At 43.2% G+C, this 24,876-nt stretch overlaps 1 protein-coding gene across 1 annotated transcript in view; it reads left to right on the top strand.

The window, feature by feature from the left end:
* The first annotated feature begins 533 nt into the window (after nt 1-533).
* The window catches only part of LOC105103476 (putative MAGE domain-containing protein MAGEA13P), a 168,290-nt gene continuing 143,947 nt past the window's right edge, over nt 534-24,876 (top strand). The window contains exon 1 of the mRNA XM_064482930.1: nt 534-768. The gene's annotated coding sequence lies outside the window, so the exon portion shown is untranslated. The remainder of the gene's footprint in view (nt 769-24,876) is intronic.

The following is a 24,876-nucleotide window of genomic DNA, read 5'->3' as shown; positions in this document are numbered from 1 at the left end:
TGGAAGAACCAGGGGTGCAGAGCCCCAGCCATTGGGCCAGAGACATGCCTCAGGTTACAGTAAATTAATGGAAGGATTAAAAGTCAAAATCAAACTTCCTTTGATGAATAATCAACCATAGTGCCTTTCCTTACCAGTGATTCTCAACTGGAGGCAACACTGTCTGCCAACCATCACCAAGGGACACTTGAAAATTGTGTGCAGATATTTTGGGTCATCAGAAGGACTCAGGGTAGGGGTGCTACTGGAATTAATACTCAGAGGCCTGAGGTGCATTAGACAATCCCACGTTACCAGATGCTGACATGTCCCATTGAGAACCCTTGCAGGCCCACACCAGGCTGTGTCCAGGTGTAGACAACTTAGAAAAACACAGAAGAATACGGAGTCATGGCTTCGGCTTCTTTCCTTCTCCTCAGGAGAAAGCCTGAGGGGGTGAGGTTGGAGACCGCAGTTCTAGCTCGAGCTCTGGCCTAGCATTGTTGTAGTCGTTGTCATCTGGCATTACATCATTCAGACAGGTCCTCCTCTCTGGACCTCAGTTAACCTCACTTGGAAAATACTGGTTTTGCCAAGATGATCCTCAAGAACTCTTCCAATTCAACACTCTGGGCCTTCCTCTTTCAGAATATGGTCCAGGCACTACCTGGACAGCAGCTTGTGAAGAACCTAGATTCCTGGCCCCCACCGCAGACTGCTCAATCCGAACTGATGAAGCTGGGGCCCTGGGTCTGGATTCACCCTCCCCCACAACGATTCTAAAGCACAGTAAGTTCGAGAAGCAGGGTTCTAGTGTCTTCACTAGTAGAGCTGCACTTGATTGGGTAGCGCTTACAAAGAGATTGTTCCCGCCTCCCATTCAGAGCTACAGCAGCATTCGTGTGATGGCAGGCCCGTCCCCACTGAAGCCCCAGTGCCCCAACACTGACCTCCAGGCCTCTGAGCTCCCTGCCAGGTCGCTGAGGCATTTGCACAGGGCGAGGGAGTCAGCTCCGGGGACGGTACTGTTGGAGGCAAAGCGTTTCAGAGGGCGCAGTCTGGCTTTTTCAGACTGTCGGGTTTACTTCCCTGACAACTGAAAGGAGACAGCCTGCACCTGTCACAGCGCCACCCCGCACCTGACTTCTCAAGCGGCTGCCCGGACAAGGCTGCAAGCTCGGGCTCCATGCTCTGACAGCTGCTAACTCCACGACTTTCTCACTGGGTCTAAGCACTGCCCTCTGCAGCCCAGCCCCGCACACTCCTCCAGCGGCTGTCCCGTCCAGCCCAGCGCAGCGGACAGGCCGGTCGCTGACACCGTGGACAGCGCCCCCAGAGTGAACGGGTGGCGTCTTCCTGGCAGCTCATAGGATGCTTTGCTCTTCCATCTAGCAATCCAAACCTGAAGGCCTCCATCAGTGCTCATAGCCAAAAGGCTAAGACATAGACTTCACCTTTGGCTAGTTTGGTGAGAAAAGGGTGGCTCTTCGAGCTTGGAAATAAAGTGTCAAACAGACTGCTTTTATTCATCATGCGAAAGATGCCAGAGTTGTGTTCCAAGGAAGCTTTGAAGATTTATTACCTCGCATTCTAGATGACCTTCAGGCTGACAGGCCATCGGTAATCACCCTGCTAAATAATGCAAAACATGTTGGCCACAGTTTCCTCAGGGAGTCTCAGGGATTTCGAGGCCTGTCAGGAGAACGGAGGAGGGAAGGAGCTAATAGCCAAACTAAGCTAGTGTCCCAATTTAGGATGCACCCTCGCTCCTACAGAAAGCAGTTTTTCTGAGTTTATTTTGCCCCCAGTTATGGAATATAAGGTTGGGGGTTATAAGTAAACGTTAAAATAGCAAATTCCCAACATACCTTTCTTACGAATTTCTTAGAAGTTAACAATGTGATCCCCCCTTGATCGCTCTCCCCCCGTCAGAGGGGGAAAAAATCCCTGTGAAAGTGGTGTGCACAGTTCCTGAGCCCAGGGCACAGGTTTCTGCGCAGAAGAATGCCAAAGGATGCATATGCCCATCCTTCAACGGTTGGATGTAAAGATTCAATTACAAATAATTAATTTATTGAGGGTAAAAAAAATAAGTCAAAACAAAGGCCAAAAGACGATGCATTGTCAGTGAGGTAGGGCCCATTTTACACCTGTTGGAAAGCTTGCTGGTTATTAATCTGCCCTGACAGGAAGAAAGCATTTTTGTACCTGACAGAGTTGATAAATGTGGCGAACACTGGCCCTACATTTTAAAATCAATATGGAATGTTTTTCAGAGCAAACCCGAATCAAGCCAGCATACCAAACATAAACGGCTCACAACCAGCATGGAGGCTAATTGTTTAAATGAGTTCCAGGGGACAAATAAAAATTACCAGAGGGAAAGACAGGAGACAAGGCTGATAAAAGGAAAGTGGGCCCAGCGTGGTTCAAGGAAACTTTTCTCTAATAAAAATGATCTTTGGAATGTGAAAAGGACTTATGGCAGAAAGCAGGGAAAATGCAGGCAAGAACGGAGCAGCACTCAGCGAGGGCTCTTTACAGCTAGTATGCAACTGGGGGCTGGAAGCCTGAACTATGAATCAGAGGCATACAAACCTAGAGTGCAGAAGCCCCAACACAACCGCAGAATCTTCCAGGTTAGGAACATCCAACTCACTGCAGCTTATCATTTGCCTGGCTTCATTTATTCCTTCAACAGGCATTTATGAAGAATTCTGGAGAACGGAACAGCATCCCTGCCCTCAGGAGGGTCACAGTAGAGTACGAGAGAGATACAAGGCTGGGATTGAGAGAGGCCCGGGGATGCTGGGACAGCATGAAGCAGGGAAACCAAGTCCGACCTGGCTGGCGGCGAATCCAGGCCAACCTTCCCAGAGGAGGCCGTGTGAAGTCAGACGAGCCTGAGTTCAGACCCAGGTTCTACCTGTTAGTAGTTGCACATGACTTTGAGCAAGTCACTAATTTCCATCTAATTTCATCTGTAAAAAAATGTAAAAAAAAAAAAATCTCATCTGAAAATGGGAACAATTTTACAAGTCACCTCATGGGGTAAATGAACAATCCATAGAAAGTGCTTGGCACCGTTTCTGTCACCCAAGTGTTTGGAAAAGAAAAGACTATGTATATTTATTCGTTTCCTTCTTTGTAAAGCAGTGAGTGTCACAGACAGTGAGGAAGTATTCTTCTAGTGCAAAAGTGCTAGGGTTTCTGCCATTCTATTCCCATAAGGAGATAAAAAAGGAATGCCTTTTCAGGGAGTCTTGAGCTGAATTCGCTCTCCAGCTCTAGAACACCAGCCCCACAGCTACTGTTGACATCTGCTGCTCTTTGTTTCACTAAAACTGGCTACTATCTCTGAACCTTAGAGAAAGTGGGTAATTAAACACACGTGTGCATGCACACACACATATGCACACACTACACACACACACACCCCCATGTACACGTACATACACACGCGTCTACCATATGCCAGGCTTTGTGTTATGTTCTTTCACATAGTTCCTTCCATTAAATCCTTACAACCACTTGGAGAGAAAAACGTTGCTCTCCTCCATTTACAGATGAAGAAGAGAAGGCTCAGAGAGTGTGACTAACTTGCTGGGATGGATAAATTTATGTGTTATCTTGACTGGGCCTCAGTGTGGCCAGATATTTGCTCAAACTTTTTTCTGGTTGTGTCTGTGAGGAAGTTTCTGGTGAGATTAACGGTGAGTCAGCAGACAGAGTAAAGCAGCCGGCCCTCCCGGAAGTGGGTGGGCCTCATCCAGCCCGCTGAAGGCCTGAAGAGAACAAGTTGACCCAGAGGGCCCGCCTGCTGCCTTCCCGCCTTCTGGTGGAGGTATAATTGTTTTCCTGCCTTCAGATTCGACCTGAAACATTGGCTTTTCCTGGGTCTCATGCTTGTTGGCTTTTGAACTGGACAAACACCATCGGCTCTCCTGGGTCTCAGGCTTTGTACTCAGGTGGGAGCTACACCAGGGGCTCCGCTGTGTCTCCAGCCTGCTGACTGCAGGTTTGGGGACTTGTCAGCCTCCATAATCACACAAGCACGCACACCCACTATTGATGCTGTTTCTCTGGAGAACCCTGGCTAATATACTTGCTCCAGTTTATATTGCTGGAAAATGGCCGAGCTGGAATTTCAGATTGGGCCACTCACTGCCTAGCGCAGGCTCAGAACCACTGCCTGCCAGGAGGCCCCGCGTTCCCTGGAAGCTGCTGTCTCCCAACCGCCATGACTTGGTAGGGCATTTCTGTATAAAGTGCTCAGGGAAAACTTTCTAGACCCTCTTCTTCTCTGACAAGGAAAGGAAGCACTTATGCCTGTTTCTGCTTCCCCTTAGCCACACCTCATTCTGGGGCTGCTGTGATTTTTCGGCACAAGACAAAATCGGATTCTTTCAGTGCTAGATATTAGAAGTCATCTTTCTGCCTGAAGGTCTCAGTTGTCTACACATCAAAAAAGAAACAGGAATCCTATGTGTAGATACACATTTCACTTGAACTCTTATTCAAATTGAGCAAAATGGTATTTGGAGCCTGAGTTATCCATAATTTGCCTAAATTATTTTCTCATTAAATAGATAAGCCTTCTGGTTGCTTTTAACCAATGTGGACTATATCATTACCATTAAAAGGGAAAGAAAAGTAAAACTGTCATTTGTTGAACATCTATTCTATACCTGGCTCTGTCACTGTAGTGGTTAATTTTATGTGTGAACTTGACTAGGCCACAGGGTACTTGGTCAAACTTTATTCAGGGCATTTTTGTGAGGGTGTTTTTGGATGAAATTAGCCATTAAATGGGGGCTTCTAAGTAAGGCACATTGCCCTCCACAATATGGGTGGGCCTCATCCAATTAGTTGAAGGCCTGAAGGCCTGAATAGAACAAAAAGACTGACCCTCCCCCAAGTAGGCAGGAATTCTCTAGGTGACAGCTTCGGACTTTGCCTGCACCATCAGCATTCCCGGGTCTCCAGCCAGCCAGCCAGACAGCCCACAATGCAGACTTGGACTTGCCTGTCTCCACAATTACACAAGCCAGTGCCTTATAATAAATCTCTTTATCTGCATATATACATCCTACTGGTTCTTTTTCTCTGGAGAACCCTGACTAATACAGTCACATATTTTATTTTATTCTTTAAAAACTTCTGTGAGATTTAAATATTATTATGCACAGTTAACAGACAAAACCGTGAGGCACAGCAGGACTAAGTACATGCCTCAGTACAGAGTTAACCCATGCTTTTCCCCATTCCCATACCGATTCAAGATCCCTGTTTAAACTTCCCATTTGCACAAATGTTACCAGTGGCTCGGAAATGTTACCAGTGATACCAGTAGACCAACCAGTGGTTCTAGGTCATAGCTATATCTAGCCGAAGCCCTAACACCCTTTGAAGAATGGGGCACTGCACACACAGACACACAAATCAGGCTATCTAAGGCAAATAGAACCAGCAACTTAGGAATGTACTTTGATGTTCACGAAAGCGACTTCCTTATCCAATATGCATTTCTGCAACCTGAAAGCCTGCTCTGCATAGCAGAGATGGACCTCCAGCAAATTCCGTTTTTCTCCAATGATAAAAACTCTGAGTTTGGAAAACTCTTTCTTATTTCTTACCAAGGTGTTGGATGTCCCGGGTTAAGTTCGGCCCCTTTTGAAACCACTAAAGGGGAAAGGCGTCACAGGACAGTGGACAGTAAAGCAGAGTCTGGAAGAACAGGGAGAGAGCATCCGGTGGTAGACAGGTACAGATCTAGTTGAGGAGTGGGCTGGTCTCAGATTTTCTGGCAAAGGTTTTTTTTTTCATCCAACATTTATTAAGAACCTGTGCTGTGCCAGGCATTGGAAATCCAAAGACAAGTAAGATTATGCACATAATCTAGTGTATCTCACAGATGACAGGGAATTTATTCATCTGTAGAACAAATACTTAATAACTGCCAACCATGTGCCAACCCATGTGCTAAGTGCTGGACATAGAGTGGTGAGTAAGTCGTATTTTATAGACTCCTAGCTCTAATTAGGCTCACAGTCTACTGGGCCATTACACCTGCCTTCAAAGTCACCAGAGTGGGGAGAGAATCTTGTAGCCCCTCTCAGATCTCCTCCAGTTGGTCTCTTTTGAAACAATGTGCTGTCTCTTTTTGTAGATTCTGAATTCACTCCCTCTCTCAGGAACATAACCCTGTGACTGGGGAGAGATTACTGTATTTTCAATTATACAAAGCCTAATGCTTTAGGGAAAAAAAAAAAGACAGACAGACACTATATTCAGACATGCAATCTCCTCAGCCAGGAAGCGAGGCAGCCAGAGGGAGCAGTGATGGCCATCCGTCTTCCCCAGCCCAACTCAAGAACAAACAATCTTCTCTGAATATTAAAGGCCTGGGAACAATTTAGAGAGAAAGTCTGCACTTGCTTTCTCTCCTCTACCAGATTCAATGAAATGCAATTCTGATGTTCAGAGAGGCTCCGGCTAAGTAGATAATACAGCCACATTTTTCAAAGGGCCTGCCATGGCTTTTTATCCTCCACAGCATCTAATACCTGTCAAACATTTTAGATTAAAATGAGTATGAAAAACACAGCCTCACTCAGCACTTCCTTTGTTCTGCAGACAAGGGACTTGGATGAAAATCAGCCTTGGGGTTTAAAGTCCATACTGAGGATGCCCCCTCCTCCGTATACTAAGCATCTACTATGTTCAGAAATAGTATATTAGAGATAGCATTGGGGTGGTATATGTATGTGCAGTGGAATATTACTCAGCCATGGGAAGGAATGAAGTGATGCCATTTGCAGGAGCATGGATGGACCTGGGAATTGCCATGCTGAGAGGGGTAGGTCAGACAGAGAGGGACAGGTAGTATATAATGTCGCTTATATGTAGAATCTAAAAAAAAAAAAATGATAGAAATGAACTTCTTTGCAAAACAGAAACAGACTCACATACATAGAAAACAAATTTTGTTACCACAGGGGAAATGGGGAGGGATAAATTAGGAGTCGGGATTAGCAGATACACACTACTATACATAAAATAGATAAACAACAAGGACCTACTGTATAGCACAGGGAACTATATTTAATACCCTGTAGTAACCTATAATGGGAAATAATATGAAAAAGAATATATATGTATATGTATGTATAACTGAGTCACTATGCTGTTCACCAGAAATTAACACAGCATTGTGTATCAACTATACTTCAATTAAATAAAAGAAAAGAAATAGCATTGGCTTTGGAGTTGGGCTTGCCACTGACCTGATGTTGACCTTGGAAAGTCACTTCAGCTCTATGAATTTCAATTTCCTCCCTTTGAGAATAGGAATAACAATCCTTATTCCCCTGCCCATTGGATTATAATGAGAGTCGAATGGAATCACATATATAAGAGATCTGACACATCGTGGGCACTCAACTGATAGCTGTCCTTCTCCTTCATGTCCCTCATCTTGCCCTAAGGATAGCCCGGGAGCAGTCTCCTTCTCAGGGCTTATACCCTTGTTTTGGCCCGAGCTTCCCTTCTACTTCTTTATTCCCCCTTCATCTAACCAGGAAATACCAGAATCCCTCCTGACCTTCCTTCAGGTTTTTACTGCTTCATTCTGGTCTCCCTTTTGCTGCCAGTTACAAGGTAAGTCATCCATGCAGTATTTGCACAACCCAATCAAATGAGCACGTTCTGCCATCATTGAGAATTTGTATCATTTAACTGATGCAAATCCTCCGATAATGAGAAAGTTTCATGTTTCGTATGAAAACAAATCTCCAGTAATTAGCATCCTCTTGTCATCAGTGTGTTCCGGCAGGTTGGCTGAATGGCCTGGGCCAGGGATTGGCAGCTCTCCAAAGCCTCAGTCTGTTGGGACTTCAGGCCTCTTAGTAGTCTGAAGGGAAATAACTTAGGGAAGAGGAGAGCTCTGAGCACTTTACATTTCATACCCTAGGAGGGGCCTAACATTCAGCACCCTCTGCACAGAAAGCTCCCAGACATCTTCCTGGAATTATCACTCTCCCATTCAACCTTCTTCAGTCTATTGAGATTTCAATGTGTGACCTGGGAAAGTCTCCTTCCTTCTCTTTGTCTCAACTATCTCTGTTAATCAGTAATCTAGAGGAGGACCAAGAGGTACTCTGGAATCTCCTGGATTTGGATTCTTTGGTTGTCTTCACCACCCCCAACCCTGACCACTACCACCAACACCAAAAAACTCTCTAGGTAACTCAAAGGGGTTCTGCACTGAATTCCAATGTGATGAGGGGAGGTTCCCTACACCAATGAACATTTCTCAGACACCAGCTGGGCATTTTACAATTCATCTCAATTCTGACAGTATCTACCCAGAGATAGCATCAGATTCCACAGGTTTTAAAGGTTCAGTCCTACAAGGCTGCCCCCACCCACTTCACACATCAGTCATAAGCCCAAGTTATCACTTGGGCTTCTGACCAACCACCTATAGACTGGAGGTTCCAGTGACCCCCTTCCTTGGACTTAATTTGCTAGAGTGGCTCACAGAACTCAGAGAGACATTTTACTTACTAGATCATCAGTTTATTATAAAAGAATCTAACTCAGGAACAGCCAGATGGAAGAGGTGCACAGGGCAAAGTATGTGGGAAGTGGGGGCACTCTCCCAGTGCCTCCATGTGTTCTCCAACCTGGAAGATCTCCAAACCCAGTTCTTTTGGATTTTTATGGAGGCTTCATTACATAGGCATGATTAAATAAATCATTGGCCATAGATGATTAATTCAACCTCCAGCCCCTCTCTCATTCCCAGAAATCAGGAGGAGTTCCAACCCTCTATTCATGGTTGGTTCCCCTGACAACCAGCCCCCCAATCTCAGGTGCTTTCCAAAAGTCACCTTATTAACATAAACCCAGTTGTGGTACAGAGGAGGTGGTTATGAATAACAAGACACCCATTTCACCTTCTTGAATCTGACATGATTTCAGAAACTGAGGACAAGAGACCAAATTTATGACAAGAGATGCTCCCATGGCTCTTACTGTCCGTGACATTCCAAGGGTTTGGGGAGCTGTGAGCCAGAAACTGTTGACAAAGACCAAATTTATATGAGAAGTATACTTTGGTCATTTGAATGACCAATCAGTTTTTAGTTTTGACAGTTCAAATATAGATTTCTTATAAATCACAATATTGCAGTAACTTAAACAACAGCAACAAAGGGCTTCATTGGCAGGATCCTGGGAAGCTTGCAGATGCTATGGGAGACTGGACACAAGGTGAGGAAACAGAAAGGAACCAGGACAGAAATCATCTGAGCTTAGAGTACTGCTACTTGCATATAGCAGTATAGTTTGTCCTTGCATCACTCTGCTCAAGACTGAAAGTGCTGGGATTTAGAATCCAGTGGTCTCCGTTTAGGTTACCTGCTGGCCTTTTGGATTTAGAACAAGGGTAGGGCAGAAGAAGCCTCCAGGAACCCTTTTGACTTCCAGAGTGGGAAGGCACGCTTCCCTGATCCCCTCTGCAACTTCAAATAGCATGATCAAACTATTCTATTTATCGACCCATTAACAGCAAACAAGTCTCTTGGCTTCCTGCTTTGTAGCCTGAGAAGATGGAGTCACACCCTTCCCTTTTTATCTCCTCACCACTTTCCCCCAGCTTTTATCAATTGTTCCTTGATTTTTTTTTTCTACTGTCAAGGCTGATAAAGTGTATGCTTTAGTCTGCAACCATGCTTCAGTTTTCCATGCTTTTTCTAAAGATTAATTTCTAATTTCATCTTTATTTTTTAAAATAAAGTATAACATTTAATATTTTTATTAACTGTTTTGTTTATACAACAGTCCAGTTGCTGTCTCTCTAATTATTTTGGTTGTCTGAAGCTCATTTTCTAGTAGATTCCTCAGGAAGGACTCATGGGAATAACATCCCCTGATTTCTTACATGTTGACAACAATTTGTGGTCCTTTATTCTTGAAAGTCAGTTTTGCTGGATAAAGAGTCCTTAGCTCCCACTTTTATTCCCTAGATGGCTTTAACTTATTATTCTATTTTCTTCTGGCATAAGGTCTGATGATAAGCTAATTTTCTTTCTTTTATAAATAAAATGCTCTTTTTTTCCCCTAGATGTCCAAGGCATTTTTCTTTTCCTTTCAAGTCCATTGGTTTTGCTAGAAGGTGCCGTAGTGTTGTTGGTTTGGGGTCAATATTCCAAGACACACAGTGCACACTTTCAATATGTAGTTCCAAAGAAAATTTTTTTAATCAAGAAAGTTTTTTTCAGTTGTATTTACAGTATTCTGTACCTTTGGCCTTCTTCTTCAGGAATTTTTATTATGTATACTTTCAATATCCTTTGCCCATAGTCAATATTTATCTTTTTTTGGTCTCAAACTCATTTTATCTCCATTTCTTTCTAAGTTATTATAATATATTTGCCTTCTATTTTAAAAGACACTGTTGCATTTTTTCGCTGCTTTATTCCTTCTATTTAGTCTTTGTTTTTCACATGATTATTTTTTGTTTATAATTCTTTCCTGAGTTCTGTCTCCTCCATTCTGAGTGCTTTAAATTCTAATATATATTATTTTATATATTGTGTCATTTTCTTACTATCTTGTAGCTTTTTGTAAACCGTAAGTTTGAGTTTGATCTGTTTTGTGAGCAGATCTTTCTGGCGTACTTCCATCATCTGTAGGATGCTATGCTTTTTATTTTCTTTTCTCCCATGCTAACTTTGTACGAGATTTGGCCTTGATAAACTTTGGTTGTCCATTTTTAAGGGAAATTAATTTGATATTGTTTGATGTGGTGTTCACAAACATCGTGGATGGCTTTCTGAGGTTCCCTGGCTTTCTCCTCTCCCCGTCTTTATCCTGGACTTTCTCTTTGCTTTGTCACTGTTGTCTTTCTCCTGCTCAATTTTGATTCCATCTCCATTAATTTCTCATCACTCTCGGGCTCAAAGGAAGTCATGGCCAATCAGTTTTTAGTTTTTACAGTTCAGAGGGGCTAGAGTACTTCAGTTCCTTTAGAAGTTTTTTCAACTTTTCAACCTGAGTTATTTGTTTGTTTTGAGGGGGCTTCTAGAGAACCCTCCATGCACCCACTGTGATTCAAACTTCAGACTGGTCATGTTTCAGGCCTACAGTGATATCTTAGGAATTTCCTTCAGTACTTTTCTAGGATAGATCCAATATCTTCTTTTTTTATGATTTATTCTCATTTTGCTGGATTACATCTGTAGGGAATGCTTTAAGAAAGGGAGTTAGGAAGATGAACTTTCTGAATCCTCACATGTCTGAAAAAGTCTTTATTCTGCTATGAGGTTTGACTGATAGTTTCAGTGAGATGAAATTCTGGTTTTCCTTATAACTTGTATATATTTCTTGCCTGTATACTAGTTTCCAAGGCTATTTATGGGAAGTCTGATGACAGTCTGATTCTTCTTCCTTTAGAGGTGACCAATTTTGTATCTCTGGAGGTCTTAAAGATTTCTTCTTTATCTTTGTTGCTCTGATATTTCTCAGATGTATGTATGTGTGTGAGAGAGAAAGAAAGTCATTCTTCATTATTTTTTTTTTTTTTGAGGACTAGATGGGCCTCTTTCATCACTACTGTTTTCGGGGACAATTTTCTTCTTTCCACTTTCTCTGTTCTCTTATTCTGGAATTCTTATTAGTTAGCTGTTGGACCTCTTGGTGTGAGTTTTTAAAAATCAACCTTCTTGAACTATTGTTCAACTACAATAATATGCACTAATTTTAAGTGTGCATATATCCATATAACCACCACCCCGATCAAGATATTGCATAGTTTCATCATCACAAAACTTTTCTCATGCTTTCTTGCGGTTATTCCCCCCACCTCCAGCTGCTGTCAACAGCTGCTCTGCTTTCTGTCACTACAGATTCCTTTGACCTGTTCTGGAACGTTGTATAAATAGGATGCTACAATGTGTATCTGGCTCATTTGTACCTTGCTTCTTTTGCTCAGCCTGATGTTTTTTTGAAATTTATCCATGTTGTTGTACATATCATCACTACTTCTGAGTAGTGTTCCACTGTATGGATATACCAAATTTATTTACCTGGGTTGATAGTTCTTTTATGTCAGAGTTCAGCAGTTCAGAGTATATGCTCTGTAGTCCATGGCTTTGCCCTCTGGTGTCACACTTGTGGTTGTGTTCTGTTACTTGGCAAAGGGACTTTGAAGTATTACTAAACTGACCTTAACATAAAAAGAATATTCTGTATTATCTGGTGGGGCCATTGTAATCACGTGAGCCCTTAAAAGCATAATAGGGCCTCAGAATGATGTGGCAGAGGGGGAAGTCACAGAGATTTGAAGCAGAAGAAGGACTCAGTGTGCCTTTGCAGGCTTCGAAGATGGAGGGGACCAGGGCCCAAGGAATGGGGTTGGCCTCTCAAAGGTGAAAATGACCCGAGGCTGACAGCTAACAAGCAGATGGGGACTTTAGTCCTACAACCTCATGAAACTGGGTTCTGTCAATAACTGAATGATCTTGGAAACAGATTATTCCTAGAGCTTCCCAATAATAGCCCAGCTGACCACCAACTTGATTTCAGCTTCTGAGACCCTAAGCAGTGGACCCAGTTGAGCCTACCTGGACTTCTGAGCTACAGAACCATGAGTTCATGCATGAGTGTTGTTTAAAGCTACCAAGTTTGTGGTAATTTGTTATGACATCTGTAAAAGGCTAGCATAGAACCAGACTGTCTGGATTCAGATCCTGGCTCCATGACCTTGTGGCTACGTACCCTGCAGCCTCCCCACACATCAGTTTCCTTATCTATAAAATTGGATACTAGCAGTATATACCTCATACTTCCGTTATGAGGATTATCTTAGTTGATGTATATGAAACCTTTTCTTGCTCAATGGCAAGAAGTACTCAGCACAGAGCAAACGCCATATTAAATGTTGTTATTATCATCTTTGTCCTTTTGTGCTTAACTTTCTGGGAAGTCATATCAACTTTATCTTCTAATCCTTCTATTAAGTACAATATTTTAACAATCACTTTATTTTGTAGAGTGCTTTCTTATTGTCTGACCATTTCATTCAATAGCACCCTATAAGTTTCCTGAATTATCAGTTTGCTGATCTTTGTGTCTTTTTAATTTGCTTATCTTGGCTTTTTCTTATTCATAGCATGTGCATTTCTCAACACCCAGTGATTTTTGGTTTTATACTCATATGAGAGAATTAAGCAATAGGAAAGTCTGGGGCCTATGGCATGTGGGGCTTACCACCCAGCTGGCTTTTCGTTTGGTAAGTGAGAAGAGAGCTGTCGTTGGGAAGGGGGCCCCTGGCATCTCCCAGGCCACAGCCTTTCTACGGTTCTGGTAGGCAGAGCAGTTCCCTCCTAAGCTGCAGCTGCCTCTGCACAAATTATGTGCTATATTTTCCATTGTCCTTCACCAGCAACCACCACTTTTCTATTCACTATCTATCCTCCAGAAATTTGTTACTATTTCTCAACAGTGGTGGTCCCCTTGCTAGTCTCTTTGTTGTTGGACATTCATACCTATTGAATTATCCATAGTTTTACTATCATTTTCATGGGATTTCCAGATGCCCAACCTACCATATTGAACCAGAAGCCGCCAGCCAGCCTCAGTCACTCTTAACATGTGCCCTTGTTTTTAGTTCCCTGAGAAAATAAAGGCTTTCTGACTTGAGACTCTCAGCTCGCTGCCCTTACTCTTCTAAATCTGTACCTCTACTCACTTCTTCTCTGAAGAACAGATGTCTCTTATTTGTACAAGGTTAATCTTCCACCTCCATGCCCTTGTTCTTCAGTCATGAGGTCATGAGAAAAATGGTACTTGGTGACTTGTTTCTTCAGCAAATTTTCTCAGAAAACAAACAAAAAATTAAAAATAGTCTGTAGAAGAGTATAGCACACTCCCTGAATGACCCAAAGTTCTTAACAGATCAACATAAGCATTTCTGAGGGAACCTGCTCTCACCTGAGAGATTGTTGATGTCTCTTGCCTGTGATCTCAAGTCTTCCTGCCTGCTGGGATGGAAGGATAAGAAAGAGTAGGGAGCGGCCTATGATTTATTACAGGTAAAACACAGAAAAGGAGTTGACTGTGTCCGTGAATGATGTGTTCATATATTGTGAGGGTGCAGTGAAGCACAAAGCTCACTGCCACAGTTTTGACAGCTACTATTAAAAATATATTAAAAATAAGGATCTTTCTTCTACCCCAGTTTTGATCTTTTATCTGAGATCTGCAATTTCCTCACATAGTTCCTTCTCTTCATTACCACCTCTCTTTCTCACTCAATATTTGCAGATTCTTTGACGTATTCTTGAGGAAAATAGAAAAAAATCAAGATACGAGGGAAGAAGGTGTTTCAAGAAAGAGTTAGGAGAGCAACAGCATCCAGCTCTGCAGAGGTGGAAGAGGGTGGAACTGTAATAAGAATAACAGTGACTTAGGTGACGTGAGATCATTGGGAGTCTCAGTGAAATTTGCTTCTAGAAGTTGCTTAGATGGGAAGTCCATAATGCAGGAGACTGAGGAGCAGATGGCATGTGGAGAAGCTGAGGAGAGGTATCTAGGTGAAAGAGGAAGGAAATGGGAGGAGATAGGGGGCAAGAAGAGGATTTCCTCAAAAATGGGGATGATTGGAGGATATTTGGAGCAGAGGATAAAAAGCCAGTAGAGACAGTGTCTGTGGGAGAGTAACTGAAAGACCAAAGACAAGAAAAGCAGTCTCTTTCTGCCCTTAGACGAGGTGGGTCTCCCACATTTCTATCTTCAGTCTTCTCTTTCATACCTACACGTTCTCTCAGGTATTTCAGTCATTGTCACAGTTTCTCTCTCTTTTAAACTCCATGTCTCCAGCTCCAGCTTATAACTCCCTCGTGAACTTCTGCCCCACACTTTAGATGATTTTTTGTTTGTAGATGTCTCATCAGCCCTCAAACCCAGTCTGTCTCAAAGTACACTTGCCTATGCCTTTAAGTCTGTCTTTCTCTTGCCTTTTTCTTTTTGTGAAATAGTCATTTTCCAAGTTCCACTGAGAGAAATTCTGGCATTGTTTTTGCCTCATCTCTTTTCTCGTTTCCCATATCTAATCACACACCAGACTCTGCTAAGTCTCCCTGCACAGTGATTTTTGAAAATATCCCATCCTTTTATTTTCACCTCTTCTGCCCCAGTACAGCCTCGTATTCTCGTGGATCATTATTGCCTCTGCCCCTAATCTCCGCCTCTTTAATTCAACACTCCATACAACCATGAGTACCTTCTTGTCTGAACACCACTCTCATCATGCTGCTGCCTTATTTAAAACCAACCAACCAACCAGCCAACCAAACAAACAATGTAAAAACACCCTCTGTGGTTCCCAAAATCTTCAGTACAAGTAAAAGTCAATTCCTTATCCTGCCAGTCAGAGTCCTCTACAATCTTGTCCCTGTGTTTCTCTGCAAAGGAACCCCTTCATTTCAGCCAAATGGTCCATTTGCCGTCCCTCTGATCCTGCTGTTTATCTGACCTGAAATGCAATTCTTTCACTTATTCTTACCACGTACTAATATTTTTTTTTTCATCCTTTAAAGCCCAACTTGACTCCCACCTGCTCCATCCACCCTTCTTCCCAGGAAGGATACTGGGAATACACTACCAAAATCAATAAGCCTTTTCAACCATCTCTACTGAAAATGATCTATCTCATCTTATAGAATCTTGTCATGCCAACACTGAAAATGCTCTCAAATATTTAACCCAACCTTCTCACTATTCAGGAAAGTGAGATCCAGTGAGAGGAAGTGTCCTGCAATGGTGATATAGGGAGGGGATGACTCAGCGGTGAGTCTAGAATCTAGATCTCTGGCATCTCAAGCCAAAGCATTGACCACTCCCCCAGCTCAATGCATTATAATTTATTCGATGGTTCTTATACATCGCTGTCCTAGAATATAGATTTTTCCATTGGTTCCCACATCGTTGATTAGTACTGAGTTCCAGGACAGCAGGTGATATTTCTCCTACTTCTCTAAATTCCCCACAGCACGTAATCCATTGCTTCGGACAGAACAGGCATTAAGCAAATACATATTGATTGAACAAGATATGATACATCACAACCTGACAGAAGCTATCAATTTTCATTGTCTCATTACCATATTCTATCAATTAAAATTAGTCGTGGCCTTGGATCCCTGAGCAGTTACAATGACAAAGCATGATATTCCAAAAGAGTCAGGTAAACTAGAGGCCCTAATGTGTATTTCATAAAGACTTTGGAGGGCAGACGTGGAATTGCCCTTGAAGGTCATTTGACCTAATAGCCCCCTTTATTCCCCTCATTTTACTGATGGGAAAATTAAGATTCACAGAGGAGCAAGTAGGATTTGACCAAATGTACACATTAAATGAATGGCATAATGACTGGGACAATGTGCTGTACACCAGAAATGGACACATTGTAACTGATTGTACTTCAATAAATAAAATAAATGAATGGCATAGTCAGGAACAGAAACTAAGTCTCCAAATTCCTCAGCCCAAATTTTCTGTAACCGAAGAGAACAGGCTGCACACTACAATGGTGAAGCCATTAAGTACATGGGGTTTGGAGTCTGACTGACCTGCTTCTGCCACTCGAGCAGGTCATCTAATCTCAGTGAGCCTCAGTTCTTCATTTTTCAGTTATAAGCCTGCCTGGGGAGTTCCGAGGCCAGCCGAGGAGACAGTACTGTCCACAGGTTGTGGTGCCTCCTACATTGGATGGGAAAGACCCCACCATCATCTTAGGTCCAAGGCCATGCAGGCCCCCAAAGACACCAAGGGGAATCCACGGATGGCCCAGCACATGCACAGACATGCCCTAGATTTTGCCCATAGGCCTGAGATCAAGCAGAGTGCCCCTGTGCCTGCCTGGCATAGAGACAAACATGAGGCACCAGGGGTGATAACATAGTGCCCTCAGGAGCTGTCACTCCTCCACGAAGTGCCTACTGTGAAACTGTCACCAATGGCAGCTGAAAGTCACTGAGTGGAGGAGAACATCTGGTCCTCAAGGCACTCAGTTGAAGCCGTTTAATGCTAGGATAGCCAGAGGGACTTGGCGGTCTCACTAAAGATTGCCAACCAAAAAAAAAACCCAGACTCTGTAGAAAAGAGTCTTTCAAGGATAAGTAACACCAGCCCATTGAATAAGTGTGGCTGCAGGGACAGAGATACAAGGGGAATGCTACAACCTCCAGGTAGGGTTCAGACAGGGCAAGGCTGGGTGTGTGGACACCAGGGACACTTAAGGAAAATCACAGGAGATAGGGTCTGATGGGAAGCATGGGAGGCAAGAGGAAGAAACCCATGACATGGAGTCCAGAGTTATTAAGAGTCAAGCGCTCAGATACTCAAGTACCTGCTAGAAGGACACTGCCATTTATTGAGCAGCTACTACACATAACCACAGACCTGGTGGCTTAAAAGCAATATTCAGTTATTATCTCACAGTTCTGTGAGTTGACTATAGGGCTGGCTTAATTGGATCCTTTGCTCAAAGTCTCACAGACTATTGTCAGGGCTTCACCAGGGCTGCAATCTCATCTGAGGCTCAGAGTCCTCTTCCAAGCTTCCGTGTAGTTGTTGGCAGAATTCATTTCCTTGCAACTTGCTTCTTCAAGGCTCACCTGAATATTTCAGTCCCACCTAGAATAATCCCTCTCTTGTCAAAGTCAAACTAATGAGAGACCTCATTACATCTGTAAAGTCCCTTCATCTTTGCCACACAACATAACCCAGTCACAGCTGTGCCATCCGTCATATTCACAGATTCTGCCCACATGCAAGGGAAAGGATTATGCACCAGGAGACGGGAATACTAGAGGCCATTTTACAATTTTGCCTATCACAGTCTGCCCCCTGGCCTCCAATGACTCACATCTCTTATGAGCGCAAAATACATCCACATTGTTCCCCAGAGTTACATCCCATTATAGTCTCAGCTCAAAATCTAAAATCTCGTTTAAATCTCATCAGCTAAAAGATCCAAATCTCATCATCTAAATTATCTGTATCAGGTACAGATGAGGCTTTCTCTCCATCTTTTAAGCTCTTTCCATGTACTATTATATTTAACTCTGAGGACAATCCTGTGAATAAATTTTCATCATCCCCATTTTAAAGATAAGGAAACCAAGGTAATGAGAAGTTAACTAAGTTGCCTAGGATCATTTAGAGATTAACTTTCACAGTTAAAAGTTAAACCCAGTTATGTGGAAATGTGTTCACTGCACTCAGTGTCTCTGGAGAAGCATGTTCTGAAGCCGTTTTGACAAGTAAGGGATCTTAAATAATCATCCACATCCCCAGTAGCCAAGCTTTGAGAGCTGTTAAGATTCTTAGACTGGAGAGCTAAATGTCAGACAGCATCACTAACATTTTAGTATGGATGAAATTCCCTGTTTGTGCTCCCATGGTGGAGGTGAGAATTGGGTTGAGAGAAGAGTATGCATTAATGAGAAGAATGAAACAAATGTTAGTAAATCCAATTACATGATATAAGAACCAAAAGAAGGAAGGGGAAATATACGGGTAATAGCTCTTATCCTGCCATAACTTGATGGATGACTTTGAGCAAATAGTTTTTTTCCTCTTTGAGCCTCAGTTTCTTTCTTTGTCAAGTGGACAAGATATATTGAATGCTAGATGATCTCCCTAGGCCATTGTTCAAAGGCCTGCAGTGCTAACGAGAGGGGCAAACAACAATGCAGACAAATGTCATGATTTAGCATTTGGTAGAGGACAGAGACCTGCTTATTTGAATTTCCTGACATTGTTCCTAAAGAGAAAATGTGTAAGCATATGGACATAGCCTTGACCTCAGAACATGTGATGGAGCCTTACAGAATATTGCCAGGGAAGAGCCCAGGGCCTTTGAGAAACAAAGGTGATATTTAAGCCATTGATGACCATTATTCAGGCCCCTATATTTCTAAAAAGCAGGGTCCTGAAGACAGTCAGAGTGAACAAAGCCACATGAGAAGTGGGTATATCTTGGATGCCCTGGTTAGGGAGGACCAGCATGGACAGAGGGGAGGGAGCTGTGTGTAGAGGGATGCAAGGTTAAACGGAGGAAATACAGTCCTCTCATCACTCTACCAACCCAAAGTAATCGTCCACATCCTGCAGCTCCTGTCCCTCCACCCATTAAGCCCGACATTGGTTTCACCCATTTCATGAATGCTTATTATACAACTGCTATGTGCCAGACACTGTGGGGGACTATGACAATGGTCTAATGATATCATCTAGAGCCATCCTCCTCATTCTCTATTCATGATGTCTATCCCTTGATCTTCCACAGGCATCTGAGACAATTACGCATCCTTCAAAGGCTAAGGTCCATGACTGCCTCGTCCATGAAATTTTCTCTGGTGAATGGTGCTTGCCTCCTTCACTCCTCTCTTTTCTCTTCCCTCCCCCGTCCCATTCTCAGGTCCTAAACCCACACTAACTGCATTTACTAAGCCCACATCAACTGCCGGTTTGGGTATGGAAGAAGGGGAGGGGAGGAAAATAGAAGGACAGCAACCCCAGAGCTTACCAAGCTGGGGGAAATGATCCTCCAGGATCCCCAGTGTCAGTGGATATGATGGAAAACAATCTTGAGGTAAGAGACAAAATGATGCACGCGGTCTAGCCATAGGTCCACACTTGCCAGGTGCTTACTTGGAGATTGTTTTCAGGGGAGAGCAGAAGAGGAAAAACCCTTGAACAATATATTGCATTCCCTTTAGTATAGAAGGGAACACCAGAGGCGCTCAGCTCTTTGAACTCACCCCCACACATCTGGGTGACTTTTAGTAGGAGCCAGTGAAGGCCAGTATTGGCTTCTTGAGTGTCACCTTCATGTCCTTTGCAGTGATAGACTCCATTTGACACTAGACATTTTGACATTTTATCAGGCATATGACACATAGATGTATTTTTGACTGAAAATGTAGAAAATACTAGAAAATAAACTGGCCATTACTTCTTTTTTTAACATTCTTTTATTGAGTAATAGTCATTTTACAATGTTGTGTCAGATTCCAGTGTAGAGCACAATCTTTCAGTTATACATGAACATACATATATTCATTGTCACATTTTTTTTCTCTGTGAGCTACCACAAGATCTTGTATATATTTCCCTGTGCTACACAGTATAATCTGGTTTATCTAGTCTACATTTTAAAATCCCAGTCTGTCCCTTCCCACCCCCTGCCCCCTTGGCAACCACAAGTTTGTATTCTATGTTTATAAGTCTATTTCTGTTTTGTATTTATTTATCCTTTTTTTTTTAGATTCCACATATGAGTAATCTCATATGTTATTTTTCTTTCTCTTCCTGGCTTACTTCACTTACAATGACATCCTACAGGGACATCCATGTTGCTGCAAATGGCATTATGTTGTCAGTTTTTGTGGCTGAATAGTATTCCATTGTAGAAATATACCACTTCTTTATCCAGTCATCTGTTGATGGACATTTAGGCTGTTTCCATGTCTTAGCTATTGTAAATAGTGCTGCTATGAACATAGGGGTGCAGGTGTCATTTTGAAGTAGGGTTCCTTCTGGATTTATGCCCAGGACCAGGATTCCTGGGTTATATGGGAAGTCTATTCCTAGTCTTTTCAGGAATCTCCATACTGTTTTCCACAGTGGCTTTCCTTGCTTCACTTTCCCACTCTTAATGATTTAGATGTCTTCTTTTACAATTTTGTGTTTATTCTTTTTGTAATTCATGTCAGTTATCACCTTTTGAGTTATGAATTTCTCACTTTTGTAGCATCTTGCTTCTTTTCTATTTAGAGTAGACCTGTCAATATTTCTTTTAGCATGGGTTTGGTGTTGCTAAACTCTTTTAGTTTTTCTTGTCTGTGAAGTTCTTTATCTCTCCTTCTATTCTAAAGGATAGCCTTGCTAGATAGAGTATCCTAGGCTGCATCTTTTTTTCATTCAGGGCTTTGAATATATCTTGCCACTCCCTTCTGGCCTGTAGTGTTTGTGTAGAGAAATCAGCTGAGAGCCTTATGGGGGTTCCCTTATAACTCACTCTTTGTTTTTCTCTTGCTGCCTTTAGGATCATTTCTTCATCCTTGACTCTGGCCATCTTGATTATGATATGTCTTGGTGTGGGTCTGTTTGGGTTCTTCCTGTTTGGGACCCTCTGAGCCTCCTGTACTTGGATATCTGATTCCTTCTTTAGGTTTGGGAAGTTTTTAGTCATGATTTCTTCAAATGCCTTTTCAATCCCCTTTGATCTTTCTTCCCCTTCTGGAGCCCCTATTATGCGTAGATTGGCACACTTTATATTATCCCATAGGTCCCTTATGTTGTTTTCATTGTTTTTTATTTGTTTTTCTCTCAGCTGTTCTGATTGGGTGCTTTCTGTTGTCCTGTCTTCTAGGTCACTTATTCGTTCCTCTGCATTATCTAGCCTGCTTTGCACAGTCTTTAGGTCAGCTCTCATCTCAGCAAATGAGTTTACTAATTCTACTTGGTCCTTCTTTATAGCTTCTATTTCATTTTTGACATATTTTATATCTCTAAACACTATTTCTTTTAGTTCCTTCAGTACTTTGATCACTTCTTTTTTGAAATCTTGATCTAGTAGGCCATCAATGTCTATTTCCTTGATTATTCTTTCAGGGGATTTCTCTTGATCTTTTAATTGGGAGTGGTTCCTCTGCTTCTTCATCTTGCTTATATCTCTCTGGCACTGTGGCCAGTGGGCGAGCGGGTCACTCCCCCCCTGATGCCGCAGTCAGATGCTGTGCTCGGGCAAGGCAGGTGGGCAGATCGCACCCTCTGCAAGCACTGTGGTCAGTTGCTGCATTCCTGCCAGGAAGGCGGGTGGCCGCCTGCCCTTTCCCGGTGGCAGTCGCTCCACTGCTCTGTGCAGCTGCCTGCTTCGCCTCGGGTCGGTGCTCCATAGGTGGGCTTGGGGGAGACCATGGAACAGCCCCACCCCTGCTCTGTGCCAAATCTCAGCTCCTTGTTTGTCTTCACAGCACGAGTTCTCTGAGGTGCCAGGGCAAGAGATCCTATATGCCTTGGGCTGTAAACAAGTCTCAGTCCTGCCTAGGAGGTTGCAGAGCCCCTGGGTGTGGATTCAGGTCTTGGCCCTACCCCCGCCTGGGCGCTGCGCACAGGAGATGGTGGCTGTGGCAGTAATTGTGCCACGGGTCTAAGGAGACAAAGGCTGTGGTGCCCCTCCCACTAGGGCACACCAGCCTTGTTGCTTTGCTTTTTTCACAACTTATGGGGGACCGAGGTTGTTCTGCTCCATTTCCCCTCCCAGCCATGGTGCGCAGCACCCTGAAGTCCCCCGGGGCTGCCTCAGTGCAGCTGCCCCAGTCTTCTGCTCAGCTCAGGCAGCCTGTCCCGGCCCCCAGCTGCTGGCTCACTTCTCAGGCTGGGTGTCACGGGGACCCTTTGTGCCCTTTTAACTTAGTTCTGTTGGTCAAGGGGTGCTCGGGGCAGATCTGAGCCTTGGAGGCTCCCCCTCCATCCCATTGGCCTCTCCATTGGAGAGGGGGAGACCCAGCGAATGAGCGCTATTCCTCCTTTGCTGCTCCCTCCCCATGGGACCGGTCCCACACTGTTTTGTTTTTTCTCCTTTCTTTTTTCCTTTTCTCCTACCAGATTTTTGGCATCTTTGTCTTTCAAAGAGGGAGATGTTCTGTCAGAGTTCAGCAGGTGGTCTGGTTGGCTGAGTGGGTCCGTAGATGTGAGTTTTGGTGTATTTGTGGGAGAGGGTGAGCTACAAGTGTCCTTCTACTCCCCCATCTTGCTTCCCAGCTCCATTACTTCTTAACAAAAAGTACAAGCAAGCATCACAGTGACCCTTCCATCTGAGCACCCTTTTTTTTTTCCTTTTTACACCAGAAGATGAGTTTTTTATATATTTACAGTCAGTCGGAATAAATTCTGGGCTTTACAAAATTCATTTATAAATTGCATTTTTAATGCTGCATATCAGATACAAATTAGGTCCTCTCCCAGTTTTCTTAATAGTTTATATTCCAATCACCTTTCTTTGCTCATATTTTATATTAACAATTTTAAATTTGTCTCTCAGGTGATTTTTAATAAATCATTTGGTGGCACCCAGCTTGCCTATGCCAGCATTCCCTGCACTCAGTTCTGGAGCCTCCCAAGACAATTGTTCACATCTGAGCACTTGGACGACTCAAGGAGATCCCTCTTCAGATGCATTTTATCAGCTGCAGATAGATAAGCCACCACGTAATGCATTGTTAATATGTAAAAATGTATGTACACAGACCTGTGCAAGAATATATTTATACTGATATCTATATATTTATATATATTTGCTTCCATTTGTCAGAGATGCTGAAAGATTGGAGGTGCTGATTGAGTTTTGCCTTTACCAAAGGCTTTAGAAGTTCACGTTCTCTAGGATGCAAACTAGAGCCCTAGTAAGAGGAAGAGGCACCATCCCTTCCAAACACGTCTGCTGGCCTCCCGGCAATGAGAGCAGGTGGAAAACCCCAGAAGGGTGGGAGGCAATGGTACTACAGGGAATGAAGATGTCCAGCTGATACACACTAAACTTCACTGTTCTGGAAGAAGGCAAACTTCCTGGAGACATAGTCAGACTCACTCCCCCTGAACCCCCACTGCTAAAGGGCAGGTACCCAGAAACCAGATACAGCCACTTCTTTGAAGCTGGAGCCAAAAAGCCTGAGTGCACCAAACAGGCTTGGAGTTCAGGGCGGGGGAAGAAGAGGAAAAGTGCCCACATGGAAAGGCAGGTAGGAGGCCGAGAGCCAGGGAGACAGTCAGGTAAAGGTACTTGTCAGTAGCTTCCAGCTCTCCCCTGAAGGCTGGCTTCTAGAATGGGAGATGGTTAAGTGATTAAAAGCACACAGTCTTTGGAGTCATACGGACCTGGGTTTAAATCCTGGCCTTAGGATTTAGAATGTGGCTTTGGGCAAGTGATTTAACTCTGATTCATAGTTACATCATCTGTTGAACAGGTCTACTTACAGCAGTTAACCTCCTAGGGTTATGTTGAGGATTACGTTTGTTACTATTAGGTGCTTAGAACAGGGCGCAGTCCAGAGTGAGTGCCCAGCAAATAGTGCTCACTATTAAAATTAGACTTTTAGACTTCAGGGGAAAGATAGGTAAGGATAGACACTTACCCTTACCTGGAGAGACTGGGTAACCAGATACCAGGCTGACAAGTGTTTGATGTTTAATCTGGGTTAGGGCATAAAGCCATAGGAAAAAAGAAGCTCAGTTTCTAGAATTTTGTCATTGCCTTAGAGAAGGATTTTATGATGAGGTCCCTGAAATGTTAACCAAGACTTCCAAAGTCCCCCTTATTGGTTAGGGATGATTCTCTGGTTCTGCAAGGGGTGCGGGGAGGGACGGTTGGTCCAGCTATAGAGAGAAGTGCTGAGGGGACACAGCACTAGACACTTCACCATCTTTGCAGCAGCGGCCAAGATGTTGACAGGGACACTCAAAGCCAACTCATGCTCTTCTTGTTCTCAGATCACCTGAATCCAAGGCACCATCCACCTTTGCCTGGATTATTACAATAGCTTCCTAACTGCTGTTCTGGTGTCCACCCTTGCTCCCTTTGCCCAAAATCTGTTCTCAAAACATAGACATAGATACACAAAATGTTATGATAACTCACAGAGAAAAAAATGTGACAATGAGTGTGTATATGTCCATGAATAACTGAAAACTTGTGCTGAACACTGGAATTTGACACAACATTGTAAAATGATTATAAATCAATAAAAAATGTTAAAAAAAAAAAACCATAGACATAGAAATCCTGCTAAGCAGTGATTCTCAGCCTATAAAGCACATTAG

This window comes from Camelus dromedarius, chromosome X (assembly GCF_036321535.1).
Source record: "Camelus dromedarius isolate mCamDro1 chromosome X, mCamDro1.pat, whole genome shotgun sequence".
Lineage (NCBI taxonomy): Eukaryota > Metazoa > Chordata > Mammalia > Artiodactyla > Camelidae > Camelus > Camelus dromedarius.
The sequence above is the reverse complement of the archived record's forward strand: the minus strand, read 5'-3'. Positions and strand labels throughout refer to the sequence as shown.